The 14,685-nt window shown below is 46.7% G+C and overlaps 1 protein-coding gene and 2 long non-coding RNA genes across 5 annotated transcripts in view; 2 read left to right on the top strand and 1 right to left on the bottom strand.

The window, feature by feature from the left end:
* MBOAT2 (membrane bound glycerophospholipid O-acyltransferase 2) overlaps positions 1-14,685 on the top strand; it is a 1,094,556-nt gene that overhangs the window by 888,490 nt on the left and 191,381 nt on the right. The window lies entirely within an intron of this gene.
* LOC146817163 (uncharacterized) lies at positions 6,565-8,049 on the bottom strand. The gene is made up of 3 exons (XR_014962947.1): positions 7,547-8,049; positions 7,216-7,294; positions 6,565-6,915 (listed from the first exon to the last, which is right to left on the bottom strand). It is a non-coding gene; the product is annotated as an uncharacterized LOC146817163 (long non-coding RNA).
* Positions 10,450-11,935, top strand: LOC146817164 (uncharacterized). The gene is made up of 3 exons (XR_014962946.1): positions 10,450-10,952; positions 11,206-11,284; positions 11,585-11,935. It is a non-coding gene; the product is annotated as an uncharacterized LOC146817164 (long non-coding RNA).

A 14,685-nucleotide genomic window follows, 5' to 3' on the forward strand; every position in this document is an offset into this window, starting at 1 on the left:
CTGTGTACTAGATAAAAAGTAAAGAAAATGCTATAATGAACATAAAGTCTTGGTATGAGATCTATTTACTTACAATAGAAAAATTGAAAAAAATATATAAATTCTGAAAACTGAGGTTATATGAGGGAAAGCAAAAATGCCTATCTGAAAGTCACTTTAGAGATGATAATATAACCGCAAATAGTAAAGGGAGGTGGAAAAAGGAGGTGTGAGATATACAGATATATTCAGGAACATGAGTGCGCATATAGGGCCTGACCAGTGCACATAAAGTTGTGAAACTGAAGTGATGGATTGAGACGTAATACAAATGGTTGGTATAAAGCCCATGGGTTGGCTACCCATAAATCAAGACATGATGTGTGGTGGGTAAAAGGTGAGAACCATGGGACAAGCAGTGAGCATGCGAGTGTAGAAACCGGTAGAGACAGAAAGAGTAAGTATGTAGTTCACTGGAATCACGGCCTCACTATCTAGCACATAAAATATTACAACACTGTACAACACTGTACATGGAGATTTAGTGTACACATATTACTTATATCTAACATGTCACAGAGATAAGAGTACAATCAAATGAGAACATGCAACGTAAATTGAGTGAGCATATGTACATCATTCAAAATTGAGTATGGGTGGTCAAAAAACTGTTAGAAGCACATGTACAAGACATATGTCCCCATGCAGAGCTAATGTGCCCAAGCCAAAACGAACCCAAAGTTACTATGCACATCCTGTGTTAAGGGCATACCTGAATCATATTGATGTGAAATTGCATCTGGAAACTTAGCCCCCTAGAAAATACTGCATCTTGTGGTCCCTGTTCAACCCACATTCCACTGTTCTGAGACGCATAACCCAAGATGCCTCTGTGCGACGTAGTTTCAGCTCCCTGTCCCCCCTCCCCCCCCTCAAATTCAGCGGAATTATTTCCATCCCAAAGAACGAGAATTGATTGTGGGGTCCCTGTGCTTCGCACTCCATGGCATGAGTTGCCATGGGATATTTGTCATCACATTGTTTCAGCGCCCTAGCATGTTCGCTGATTCGCTCCTTCAACATTCTAATGGAGCTGTCCAAATATAGTTTGTTGCACTTACATTCAATCATGTACACTACATATTTTGAAGTGCAATTGATATTGTGTCTGATCACAAATTCATGTCCATCCTGTCCAGCAAACACTTTTTTATTGTTTGTCACCCACCTACATACTCAACATGATCCACATTTGTGAAAACCTAGTCAGCGTTGGGTAAGCCAATTCTGGTCTCTTTTGTCATTTTGGACAGTGGGACTAAGAATAGTCCTCAAAGTCCTTCCTCTTCTGTATGTAATTTGGCGTCTGTGAGAGGTAAACTCCTGTAGTGATTTGTCTGCTCTTGGGATACCCCAATGCTTGTTCAAGCTTCTCACTAAGATATTCGCCATCCCATTGTAGTTAGTGACTAGTCTGACTGGTTGATTAGATGTGTTCATTCTACTCTGTTCCATTAGCGTCTCTCTCCTTGATAATTTCAGAACTTGTTGTTCAGCTTTTCTTGTGTATTTTGTGTTGTAACCTCTCGCTTTGAATCTAGTTTTCATTTTACTCCAGCATGAAAGGAACTCTTTGTCTTCACTGTAGTTCCTCCATGCTCTAGTAAATTCTCCATATGGTATTGCCCTGATCTGATGGGGTGGATGAGAGCTGCCGGCGCGCAAGATAGCGTTGCAAGCCGTCGGCTTGCGATGTAATTAGCTGTGCAGTCTTACATCTCTCATGTACAGTTCCATGTCTAAGAAAATGATGTGTCCTACTGTGATGGTGTGTAAATTTGATGTCCCATGTGTTGGTGTTCATGTACTCATAAAATTCGAACAACTTCTCCTCATTGCCTGACCATAGTAGTAGGCAGTCATCGATATATCGCCCCCAGTAAACAATGTTTTCATTCCAAGGACTACTTCTTTGGTTCCATATCCAATCATTTTCCAGACATCCCATGAAGAGGTTGGCAAAAGATGGGAAACGTTTACAATCACGAAAGTGGGGGGCTACGCTTGGACCCCTTCTCAAACCACAGTGTCGTTTTTTCTTCATTTGATTTGCAACTGGAAGTGAGAATTCTTTCTCTTCCAGGTCTTTGCTTTTCTCCCTTTCTCTCTTTACCGGCTTAACGTTCTTGCGATTTTATTCACAACCACTATTGGCGTTCATGGAATTTTATTTATGGTTAATAAATGGGGTCTTGTGAACTTTCTGTGGACCCTTCAATGTTTAGTATGTGAACAATAACAACTAGATTATGATTCCATGAAGTATGGTGAAGAGGTATACCAACGGCTTATATATTTTATTATACCCCGACACTTACAGAAGCAAACCGTTGCTTAAAACATGGTCAATGCCTCCTGCTCAATGACAGAGTATTACTGCTCTAACTGTAATCAGTGCCTTCAAAGCACATGATAATCTTTCGTGCCCATTGAGCATTTGAATAGAAATTGCATGAGATTTTTTAAAACCAATCATGAGCAACTAACACTGTGGGGAAAATATAAATCCAGATTGAATGGGGATTGATAGTTCACCTCTCATCAACTAAGAATGCAACCTGATCTGTGGGTGAGAGCAAGAGAGCCATTTCTAACCTTCAGTTTAGGTCAAGGATCGATACGGTCTCTGGTGGTGGTAGACTGTGGATCGTAAAGGGATATACTTTTTTCCCCTAACATGAAATACCCTCATGATGAACTCATATTACTGACTTGTTATAAGTGTAAACTGTGTTGGTTAGAGATGAGAACAGTGTATTGATGTAGGATAGAGGTCGTTTTTTTAGGTCCTTAAAACATGACACAGATAACTAATGTATTCATGAACAATTGTAGACAGTGAAAGGATTCTGATGCAAAGAGAGCAAAATTCAAACATCATTAAAACAGAAAGAAAGTAAGTATCAGTAGGGGTTGTTTTTTCACATTCTCCTCATACTGGCATGAGGAGGTGTTTCTCTTGATTTACTTGGATGCCTATGCTATTAAACTACCTCCTAGTGCTCATATCATTATTTTGTTATATGTATAGCATGTCTGCGTGTATACAAGTACACATTCAGGAAGTATACATAATACTGGGGGCTGGATAAAGAAAAGTGCCCCAGAAGCCCCGCAATCATGTACGCCTTCTTTTCCACCATCGGATTAATATGCCACTACTGTAAAGGCTACAAATCATCTGGGGCCCATTCTGTATAACCATTCATGGGTGCAAACCTGGTGCTGGTGCAGCTTACAGTAGCTGCTCCTTCATTTGCTTGAGGTGTTTCCCCATGCAATTGAGGATCCCTTTGCCCTTGTGCCTGCACTAAAATACAGCCGCACAAGCAAAACTGCCCAGGAGGGATGTTATTATGGTGCAACATCCAGGAGGTGTCATATAGTAATTTTAGGACCCTCCAAAGACAGGCTCAAAGAAATAGCTAATGTGACAAGGGTCCATTGTCACCGTCTGTGCAGGGACATCGTTCATTTGGCCCCATGAGGGGGGGGGGTCCTGTAGGGGGCGTGGCTTGGCGCGCGACCAAGATGGCCGCAAGTCTGTAGAGCTCCGGCGCATCGGTGCCCTAATCCTGGCGAATATCCTGCACGGGACCCCCTTCAGCTGTCGGGAGTCAAGGCGGAGGTAGCCCATTCACCCGCCGCGGCATAGAGGTGCTGAGCGGAGCGCACGGACATCGGGCGGCGGCCCGGGACCGTCTGGAAGGTGTGGCCGGCGGCCGAGGGAGGTGCTGGAGCTCCGTGACCGGCTGCGTGCACTGCTGGGCGCCGCGGCTTGCTGCGGGATCACTGGGCCACAGCTGCTGGAGCGGCGGAACTGGGGGCCGGGAGTCGCATCGGAGGTCGGACCTCAGAGGGACATCGTCTCTACACCGGCGGCCCGCCCCGTGAGTACCTGCGGGGGGCATTGGTGGCGGACTGGTCGGCGGGGAGCCTGGAGGACCGGGGCACAGAGACTAAAGGCAGCCGGCCCCCGGGCGGGAGGCTCTCGGGCTGCACATTGCTGGGCCGCAACGCACCTGGAGTTTGGCCTGTTGGGGTTCGGTGGTCCGGTGCCCGCCGATGCCCGTTTGCCTGGAGGAGACGGGCGAAGACACGCGCCCTTTGGCGCAGCACGTGCGTTACTGGCCCTTGGAGGAGGCGACGGGCATGGGGTGCGGCACGGCCCCGGTGGGGCTGACAGCCCAGGAGACTCGACCCCCCTGTGAGACCTGTAGAGGAGGGTCCGGGGCGCTTGAAGGTGACGTGTGACCGGCGGCCAGTGGTCACTTTGCGGGGCCCCCCACGCAGTGGAGCCGCGACTGCGGCGGACCTTGCTGAGCCGTGCCTGGGGACTGCCCTGCGGAGCGGAGCGGAGTGGTGCTGACTGAGCCGAGGCGCTGGGCGAGAAACACCAGGCGCAGTGAGGGGGCCGGAAGAAGACCGTGCAGGAGCCTGGCGGGCGGTCTCTGGAGGCCACGGCGATCCCGCGCCCATGGAAAGCTGAGAGGTGTGTCGCGGGCCCCTTCTCCTCCATCCTTCTTCGGCTCAGTGGCCGCGTGTGAGTGGTGGGGCCCTGCTGCGGCGGCTGCTTCAGAGGCGGAGAGGCTCGCTGGGACGGGACTGGTCCTGCCTACCGGTCGACCGGGTTGAGGGCGGATGCCCACTGCACAACAATTGGTCATGGGCCGGCTGCGCAATGCCCAGAGAGACGGCCGGACGTCGGTGGCCGGGCCGGGCCCCGTCGCGGCGCCTGGAACGGCGGACGCAGCCCCGCGCACTGAGATGTTGGCCGCAAAGCTGGATTCGGTGCTGGCCGCGGTGGAGCGGATCGGCTCCTCTCTTGAACAGACACGGTCGTCGTTGGAAGCCCGCATTGATAAAGTCGCGGTTGACTTCACGCTGCTCCATGCGGACCACCACAAATTGGCGGACAAGGTGTCGCAGCAAGAGCAAACTCTCCAAGAGGTGCGGCCGGTGGTCTCCACGCATACAGCTGCCCTTCAGGACCTCATTGACCGGGTTCATACCTTGGAGGATCGCGTGGATGATGCAGAAGGGCGCTCTCGGCGCAACAATGTGCGAGTGGTTGGCCTGCCGGATGGCGAGGATGGGAGGCAACCGGAGCACTATGTGGAGGAGTGGCTGCGCAGCCTGGTCGGACCTGAGAAACTCTCTCCGCACTTTGTGGTGGAGCGCGCACACAGGATTCCCGCGCAGAGGCCCAACCCGGGGTCTCGACCGCGGCCCTTCCTGTTCAAGCTCCTTAACTACCGGGACCGGGATGTGGTGCACCGCGAGACAAGGAAGATAGGCAGCGTCACTGTTGGGGGCGGACAGGTACATTTTTTCCCGGATTACACCGCGCTGGTGCAGAAGCGCCGCAGCAACTATCTGGCAGTGAAGCGCCGCCTGCGTGAGCTGGAAATCTCATATGCCCTCCTGTTCCCCTCCCGCTTGCGGGTGATCACCGCGGATGGAGCCCGCTTCTTTGACACGCCATCCGAGGTCTGGGACTGGCTGGAGGACACGGGGCGCTGTGACGGCCGACGACCGCGGAGCCCGGAGGCCGCCGCACCACGTGGTAGAAGATTCCGCCAGCGCAGAGGGAGGAGGCAGCGGCGCGCGGAAGGGCGAAACCTGGGAGTGGCTCCTAGCCCGGAGAGGAGCAGGCAGGAACGCCAGGATGCGCTGGCAGCGGTGGCCACCCTCGGGTCGCCGGACGGCGGGAGTGGAGAGACTGCCCCGGACCGGGGAGATGTGTTGACCGGCTGCTCGTCATCCCCGTCTACTATAGTCTCAGACGATCAGCTGTTGCCGCTGGTCACCCCGCAGACAGCCGATCTTGTGATGTGATATGAGATCACGAGGAACGCCGGGGGTCACTATCAAGGGTGCTCCCCGAAGATGGGTCTTGCACCTCGCAGATGGACACCTTGCGGCTCCCACCCGAACAGTGATCAGAGGGGTGAGAGGCAGGTGAGGGGGACATGTTGCTGGAACTCTGGGGACTGACGGGACAGGTGAGCTGGGGTGGGTCCCGGGCTCCTGCCTCACCTCAGTGGGGTGGCCGTCTGCGGTAGGGCCCACCCGTCCTAGCTGGTTGTTAGGGGGGGGGGGGGGATGGGGAGGGGGGACTCGGCCTCTCCCGGTTCGATGGGGCACTTTCAGGTTGGGGGTCCCATAGCTTGACTTCTACACAGGCACCGTTGTGGAGGTGCACCCGCGCGTAGGGATTCTCACTCGCCTGCCCCCTAGCCGCAATTGTCTTCAAAAAAGGGGGGAACCCAAATAACCCTCCGGCATCTGGGAATGTAAATGATATATAGAAAAAGATAATGCCTCGGGACTGATACTCTCACATAAGTTTAGGCGAAGAGATAGATGAATTATCTCTCCCCTGGAGTAATATTTATTTCTCCAACAAAACCTGTATTATTAAATTTTGTGACCAAGTCAACGGCGATTCCAATGAAAACCAAAAATGTATCAATTACTTTTTATAAGTGTGAGGATATTTATTTTCTACCACACTTTTTTTGAAATTCTTTTGTTTTTAGACATATATATACAAACAAATACAATATTTACAATACTTACATATAGCACAATCACTGAACATATACATATCATCAAACGCCCTTTTTAATGTACCAGGATGCTTATGGGCTTTTTTTGAAACAGCATTCCTATATATAGAAGATCACTACTAAAGACGCACTACGAGATTTTGTCGTTTACAATCTCCTAATTATTTTGAGTGCTCTTTCACAAATAAGTCAAAACATAAATCATAATCCAGTGAGTGTCTTCAAAATAAATGTCGACGCGTTTCAGCCAAATAACTCTTTTGGCCTCATCAGGACTAGGGCATCCGAACCAATAATTTACAACCTGTAAGAACAAATTAATTGTCCCTATTAATATCCATCTTATCTCTATTTAGATTATATACACAGAAACACAGGAATAATATTAAAAGACACTATATTACAGTTATATTACAACAGTTCAAAACTGAAGTGGCGGCTCATACAACAAAACGTAGAACTTCAAATAAAACACCCAGAGTGTATAACAACCTTACAACCCAATCTAATATATCACCGACAGTGAATGTAAAGCAATTAGGTGTATTAATATGTGGTATGTTGAATAAACTTAAAATACCTTATATTGAAAACTGCATATTACCTATTGTCCAATTAGGGTATGGTCGGAACAAATAATCGTCTTTTCTTTCTTTCTTTTTTCTATAAATTATTTTGGCGGGCTAAAAGCAATCAAAACCAAAAATTATCTCAATGGAAAATCACTCCACCTATAATCAATGTATCTATTTCCAAGTCACTGACTCCCACATCCGTTACCCTTTATCTTAAAGTCAGTATAATCTCAAAGTGCATCGATTGTATCGTTATTTAAAACGAGAAAACCCAAAGTAATTGACACCGTAGGTTACACCCATTAGGGGAAATTAGATAATAGAACCTGCCTATTATTGAAAAGGATATGTGGTACATACCTTGTGTATAATTATTCGACCCTTCCAAAACCACTCGTTATACGGTTCAAGTATTCTGCATATGTTTGTGCATATACACTGTTTTAGCACTGCTTGAGGTCGCCTCGCTCTCAACTCTGTCAATAGAACCAATAAAAAAACCAAATCTAAGTATCAATTCTCTTTAGCCTTGGTGTAACGGTAGGTATATTTACACTTTTGCCGAATCGTACGTCTCCTTACCTCGAAGTTTATACACAGGACCCACTTCTAACGTTCCTTCTCCCTCCAGTCTACACGGATCGCGTCCGATGTCACGTGATGCGGAAGTCTATTTAAACCCGGCAAATATTGCCGTAAACATAATAAAAGGACCACTCTCTCTATGTTGATGGTAGACAACGACATTGCCAACCATAGACCTAGTAAAAGGACTACTATTCAACTGAAACGGAGAACAGTAAGTTTATACATACGGAAACGAATAAATACCCAAATTCACCAAAATGCACATATATGTTATTGCCGCCATCATGGAAAGTCCTAATCAGGTCCTAATGGATTCAATTCAGAGTGGGGATAATTGAATAATATTAAATGCCCTAAACTAGCGTTATATGCTCTTCTTTTCTTTTACTCATTAAATACCTGCTTAAACAAGATTGAAAATAAAATACAAAAAAATGTAGAGAAGTTACCTTATATCCCAGTATATTACCGCCACTCCTTACATTCTAGCTATCCACAATACATTAGTGTAGATAAGTACGAACCGACTATTGCAAGCAACAACGTATGAAGAACATGTGAACCCTTTTTACGCTCCATTATTGTATAAGAGCCCAGATCTCATCTTTATCATTAAGGCCTAGCGTTGTGGTATGATATTTCGCTATTAGTCTGGCCTCTAATCTGTTAAGTTTTGTTTGTAACTCAGTTTTTTCGAAATTACCGACTAAACACATTACTGACCATTTTAAGTCATTTTCTGAATGCAGATGGTTCTGAAAATGCTGCACCAATGGGGCCCCCTGAACTTTACATTTAATTCTTGATTTGTGTTGCAATATACGTTTCTTTACATGCTGTGTTGTCTGGCCTATGTAATATTTATTACAAGGACACTTTATGCAATAAATTGCATTTTTTGAATTGCAATTGGAAAATGTTTTTTGGTAGTGCGTAAGGCCATTAATCTCCAACTGTTTGGAGTCTTCTGTTAGATTACATGCCACACAGTTTTGGCATCGGAAGTGACCAACTACCGGTGGTAATTGCAGGAGGTTCCGCAGATCTTTTCTTGGTATTTCTGTCTGTCTTGTAGCCCTCACGAGTTGTTGTCGGATATTTTTACCTTTTTTAAAAGCAAACAAAGGTTTCGAAATTCCCAAAGGCTCAATTATTTTCCAGTTATTTTGGACAATTTTTTTGACTTTATTAGCTTTTGGATCAAAAGTCAACACACATGTCAATGGAGTGATTTTATCCTTTGCTTTTGGAACTAATAAGACTTCCCTCGGGGTGTACCACGCTCTTTTGAGTGCACCTTTCACTAATTTTTTCGGGTATCCTCGAGTTATTAATTTGTCTTTTAATATCTCTGCATTAGTGAAAAAGTCTTTTTTGTTTGTACAATTTCTTCTTACACGGAGAAATTGTCCGTACGGCAAATTTTCCTTTAAAGTACGTGGGTGGCTACTTGTAAAATGTAAAAGAGTGTTACGGTCTGTCGGTTTAGTGTATAGACAAACCCCCAGTACTTCATTTTCCTGTTGGATAAAGACATCCAGAAAGTTTATTTTGTCATGGTCAGCACTTTTAGTGAAGTTAAATTCAGCTGTTCTTGAGTTTAGCCAGTTGTGAAAGTCTTGTAGACATGTATCATCTCCATCCCAAATCATAAAAATATCATCTATATAGCGACACCAAAACCCAATATTGGTTAAAAACCGACAGACCGTAACACTCTTTTACATTTTACATGTGTGTTGACTTTTGATCCAAAAGCTAATAAAGTCAAAAAAATTGTCCAAAATAACTGGAAAATAATTGAGCCTTTGGGAATTTCGAAACCTTTGTTTGCTTTTAAAAAAGGTAAAAATATCCGACAACAACTCGTGAGGGCTACAAGACAGACAGAAATACCAAGAAAAGATCTGCGGAACCTCCTGCAATTACCACCGGTAGTTGGTCACTTCCGATGCCAAAACTGTGTGGCATGTAATCTAACAGAAGACTCCAAACAGTTGGAGATTAATGGCCTTACGCACTACCAAAAAACATTTTCCAATTGCAATTCAAAAAATGCAATTTATTGCATAAAGTGTCCTTGTAATAAATATTACATAGGCCAGACAACACAGCATGTAAAGAAACGTATATTGCAACACAAATCAAGAATTAAATGTAAAGTTCAGGGGGCCCCATTGGTGCAGCATTTTCAGAACCATCTGCATTCAGAAAATGACTTAAAATGGTCAGTAATGTGTTTAGTCGGTAATTTCGAAAAAACTGAGTTACAAACAAAACTTAACAGATTAGAGGCCAGACTAATAGCGAAATATCATACCACAACGCTAGGCCTTAATGATAAAGATGAGATCTGGGCTCTTATACAATAATGGAGCGTAAAAAGGGTTCACATGTTCTTCATACGTTGTTGCTTGCAATAGTCGGTTCGTACTTATCTACACTAATGTATTGTGGATAGCTAGAATGTAAGGAGTGGCGGTAATATACTGGGATATAAGGTAACTTCTCTACATTTTTTTGTATTTTATTTTCAATCTTGTTTAAGCAGGTATTTAATGAGTAAAAGAAAAGAAGAGCATATAACGCTAGTTTAGGGCATTTAATATTATTCAATTATCCCCACTCTGAATTGAATCCATTAGGACCTGATTAGGACTTTCCATGATGGCGGCAATAACATATATGTGCATTTTGGTGAATTTGGGTATTTATTCGTTTCCGTATGTATAAACTTACTGTTCTCCGTTTCAGTTGAATAGTAGTCCTTTTACTAGGTCTATGGTTGGCAATGTCGTTGTCTACCATCAACATAGAGAGAGTGGTCCTTTTATTATGTTTACGGCAATATTTGCCGGGTTTAAATAGACTTCCGCATCACGTGACATCGGACGCGATCCGTGTAGACTGGAGGGAGAAGGAACGTTAGAAGTGGGTCCTGTGTATAAACTTCGAGGTAAGGAGACGTACGATTCGGCAAAAGTGTAAATATACCTACCGTTACACCAAGGCTAAAGAGAATTGATACTTAGATTTGGTTTTTTTATTGGTTCTATTGACAGAGTTGAGAGCGAGGCGACCTCAAGCAGTGCTAAAACAGTGTATATGCACAAACATATGCAGAATACTTGAACCGTATAACGAGTGGTTTTGGAAGGGTCGAATAATTATACACAAGGTATGTACCACATATCCTTTTCAATAATAGGCAGGTTCTATTATCTAATTTCCCCTAATGGGTGTAACCTACGGTGTCAATTACTTTGGGGTTTTCTCGTTTTAAATAACGATACAATCGATGCACTTTGAGATTATACTGACTTTAAGATAAAGGGTAACGGATGTGGGAGTCAGTGACTTGGAAATAGATACATTGATTATAGGTGGAGTGATTTTCCATTGAGATAATTTTTGGTTTTGATTGCTTTTAGCCCGCCAAAATAATTTATAGAAAAAAGAAAGAAAGAAAAGACGATTATTTGTTCCGACCATACCCTAATTGGACAATAGGTAATATGCAGTTTTCAATATAAGGTATTTTAAGTTTATTCAACATACCACATATTAATACACCTAATTGCTTTACATTCACTGTCGGTGATATATTAGATTGGGTTGTAAGGTTGTTATACACTCTGGGTGTTTTATTTGAAGTTCTACGTTTTGTTGTATGAGCCGCCACTTCAGTTTTGAACTGTTGTAATATAACTGTAATATAGTGTCTTTTAATATTATTCCTGTGTTTCTGTGTATATAATCTAAATAGAGATAAGATGGATATTAATAGGGACAATTAATTTGTTCTTACAGGTTGTAAATTATTGGTTCGGATGCCCTAGTCCTGATGAGGCCAAAAGAGTTATTTGGCTGAAACGCGTCGACATTTATTTTGAAGACACTCACTGGATTATGATTTATGTTTTGACTTATTTGTGAAAGAGCACTCAAAATAATTAGGAGATTGTAAACGACAAAATCTCGTAGTGCGTCTTTAGTAGTGATCTTCTATATATAGGAATGCTGTTTCAAAAAAAGCCCATAAGCATCCTGGTACATTAAAAAGGGCGTTTGATGATATGTATATGTTCAGTGATTGTGCTATATGTAAGTATTGTAAATATTGTATTTGTTTGTATATATATGTCTAAAAACAAAAGAATTTCAAAAAAAGTGTGGTAGAAAATAAATATCCTCACACTTATAAAAAGTAATTGATACATTTTTGGTTTTCATTGGAATCGCCGTTGACTTGGTCACAAAATTTAATAATACAGGTTTTGTTGGAGAAATAAATATTACTCCAGGGGAGAGATAATTCATCTATCTCTTCGCCTAAACTTATGTGAGAGTATCAGTCCCGAGGCATTATCTTTTTCTATATATCATCCCTAGCCGCAATTGGGCAGTTACACTTGGTGAGCATTGGTTCATGGTTTGGACGATTACCCGTAGAGGGTTTCGCCCTGGCGGTTTCGATTGCCTGTTTGGTTTGTTCTTGCGCATGGAACTATGTTTGTGCGTTGTTGTGATGAAAAGTTTATGTTGCCGCTCTCTACATGGTCAGGCGAAGCCCCGCTGCCCCCCGCCCTGGGTGGACGCCCCTAGTCCCCCGCCACAGACGTACCCTTAGGACATCCGCATGGCTGCAACCAATATACTCACTTGGAATGTTAGGGGCATGCACACACCGGCGCGGAGGTACTCAGTCTACGCATACATGCAGCGACACGCAGTGGCAATAGCACTCCTGCAGGAGACGTACATGACGGCTGTGGAGTTGGGCAGGCTGCGCGCGCGCTGGAGGGGGCAGGTATATGGCACTACATGCTCGGCACATGCTAGAAGCACTCTAATATGGGTGAGGGCGGGCGCCCCGTTTGTTTGTTTGCAGGCGCTGGTGGATCCCGGGGGGAGGTACACCTTAGTGCACGGACGAATAGATGGTCAGCAGGTGCTGCTGGGGTCCCTCTATGCGCCGAATGTGGAGCAGCCGGCCTTCCTCGCCGCCCTGTCGTCGGTACTGGCACCGTTTGCTGGCCTCCCCTGGCTCCTGGGAGGAGACTTTAACTCAGTGCTAGATATCCACATGGACCGGTCGTTCCCGCCCCTGCGAGGCACGCAGGTGGGGTCGAACGCCAGAGCCCTTACCGCGTGGCTGTCGCATTGGACTCTCACCGATTTGTGGCGGACTGTCCACCCGGAAGAGCGCGTCTATTCCTACTATTCAGCGGTGCACGGCCTCCATGTCCGGTTGGACAGAGTGGTAGGCACCCCTGCAGTGCTGCCGTGGGTGACCCGTGCGGAATATATGGGTCGGACACATTCAGACCACAACCCCCTCATCCTGGGGCTTAAGTGGCAGCCCGATCGGCCCCCGGTGCCGACATGGCGCCTCCAGACGGCGGCACTGGAGGACTCGGAATTTCGGGCCTCCTTGGGAACGGCGGTCGTGCAGTATTTCGATCTTAATGAGGGCTCCACAGACAGTGAGCTGACAGAATGGGACGCCCATAAAGTTTGCATTACGGGGCACTGTCTGGGCGCGACCTGGAATATCCGAAAACACTTGGCACGTGCTCTCGCCGCCTTGGAGTCTCGCCTCCTCTCGAGCGAATTGCATGGTGAGGGGAGGGGCGCAGACTCAGGACGCTTGCTGGACCTCCGGGCACGCCATGCAGACCTCTTGGAGCGGCTTCGTTGCCTTAATTACGCGGCTCACTCAGCTCGGGTGCATGCTACGTCGGACAGGGCGGGACGACTCTTGGCCTGGCTCATTAGGCAGGAGACGGCTCGAATACCAGTCAGTGCAATCACGGGCTCAGATGGAGCGCTGGTCCACACACAGTGGGAAATCCATCAGGCGTTCACGGCGCATTATGCTACCCTGTACCGGTCAACGGGGCAGAGGAGTGCGAGCGACCTGGATGAGTTTTTGGAGGCAGGGGAATTGCCCGGGGTTCCGGAGGAGTACCAGGCGGACTTGGAGTGCCCCCCCACGGTAGACGAGATAGGGGAGGCTATTTCCGCTCTGGCTTCGGGGAAGGCGCCGGGGCCGGACGGGCTTCCGGCAGAGTACTACAAAACTTACCGTGAGACCCTGATCCCGAAGCTTCACAGCCTCTACCTGACGGCACTGGAGGAGGGTACACTGCCGGCATCGCTGAAGGAAGCCTATCTGATTTCCCTGCTGAAGCCAGGGCGAGACGCCACTCAACTGGGGTCCTATCGTCCGCTCGCCCTGCTCAACACAGACTATAAAATCTTGGCTAAGATACTGGCGGAGAGACTGGCGCCGGTGGTGCCCACGCTGGTGCACAGCGATCAAAATGGCTTCGTGCCCAAACGCGCCACTTCGCTCAATTTGCGGCGGTTCTTCCGAGTGATGGAGGAGAGCACTCGACAATGGCCCAGAGCGGGTTGCCTGGTCCTGGACCTAGAGAAAGCCTTTGATTGTCTGGAATGGGGATACCTGGTGTCGACGCTGTCGCACTTCGGACTGGGGCTGGGCTTCCTACAGCTAACGGCTCTTCTGTACAAGGGACCTACGGTGCACGTGCGTACGGGTCCAGATGTCTCAGACCCCATTCAGATCAGCCGAGGTACCAGGCAGGGGTGTCCGTTGTCACCCCTCCTGTTTGCGCTTGCAATGGAGCCGTTAGCGACGACACTCCGTAGGGAGCTGGCGGATGGCATTCCGCTGGGAGCCGCTACCCACCAGGTGTCCCTTTACGCAGATGACCTACTGGTCTATGTCAGGGATGTGTCAGCTATCCCGGCGAGGCTGGGCTGCATCCTACACACCTTTGAGCAGCTCTCAGGCCTCCGAGTCAACGCCGCTAAATCCTGTCTGTTCGCCTTCCGAGGCGACGTCCAGGACCCTTGTTACCACCTTGGCGGAGTGCGGGTCCAAT

This window comes from Triturus cristatus, chromosome 6, assembly GCF_964204655.1.
Source record: "Triturus cristatus chromosome 6, aTriCri1.1, whole genome shotgun sequence".
Lineage (NCBI taxonomy): Eukaryota > Metazoa > Chordata > Amphibia > Caudata > Salamandridae > Triturus > Triturus cristatus.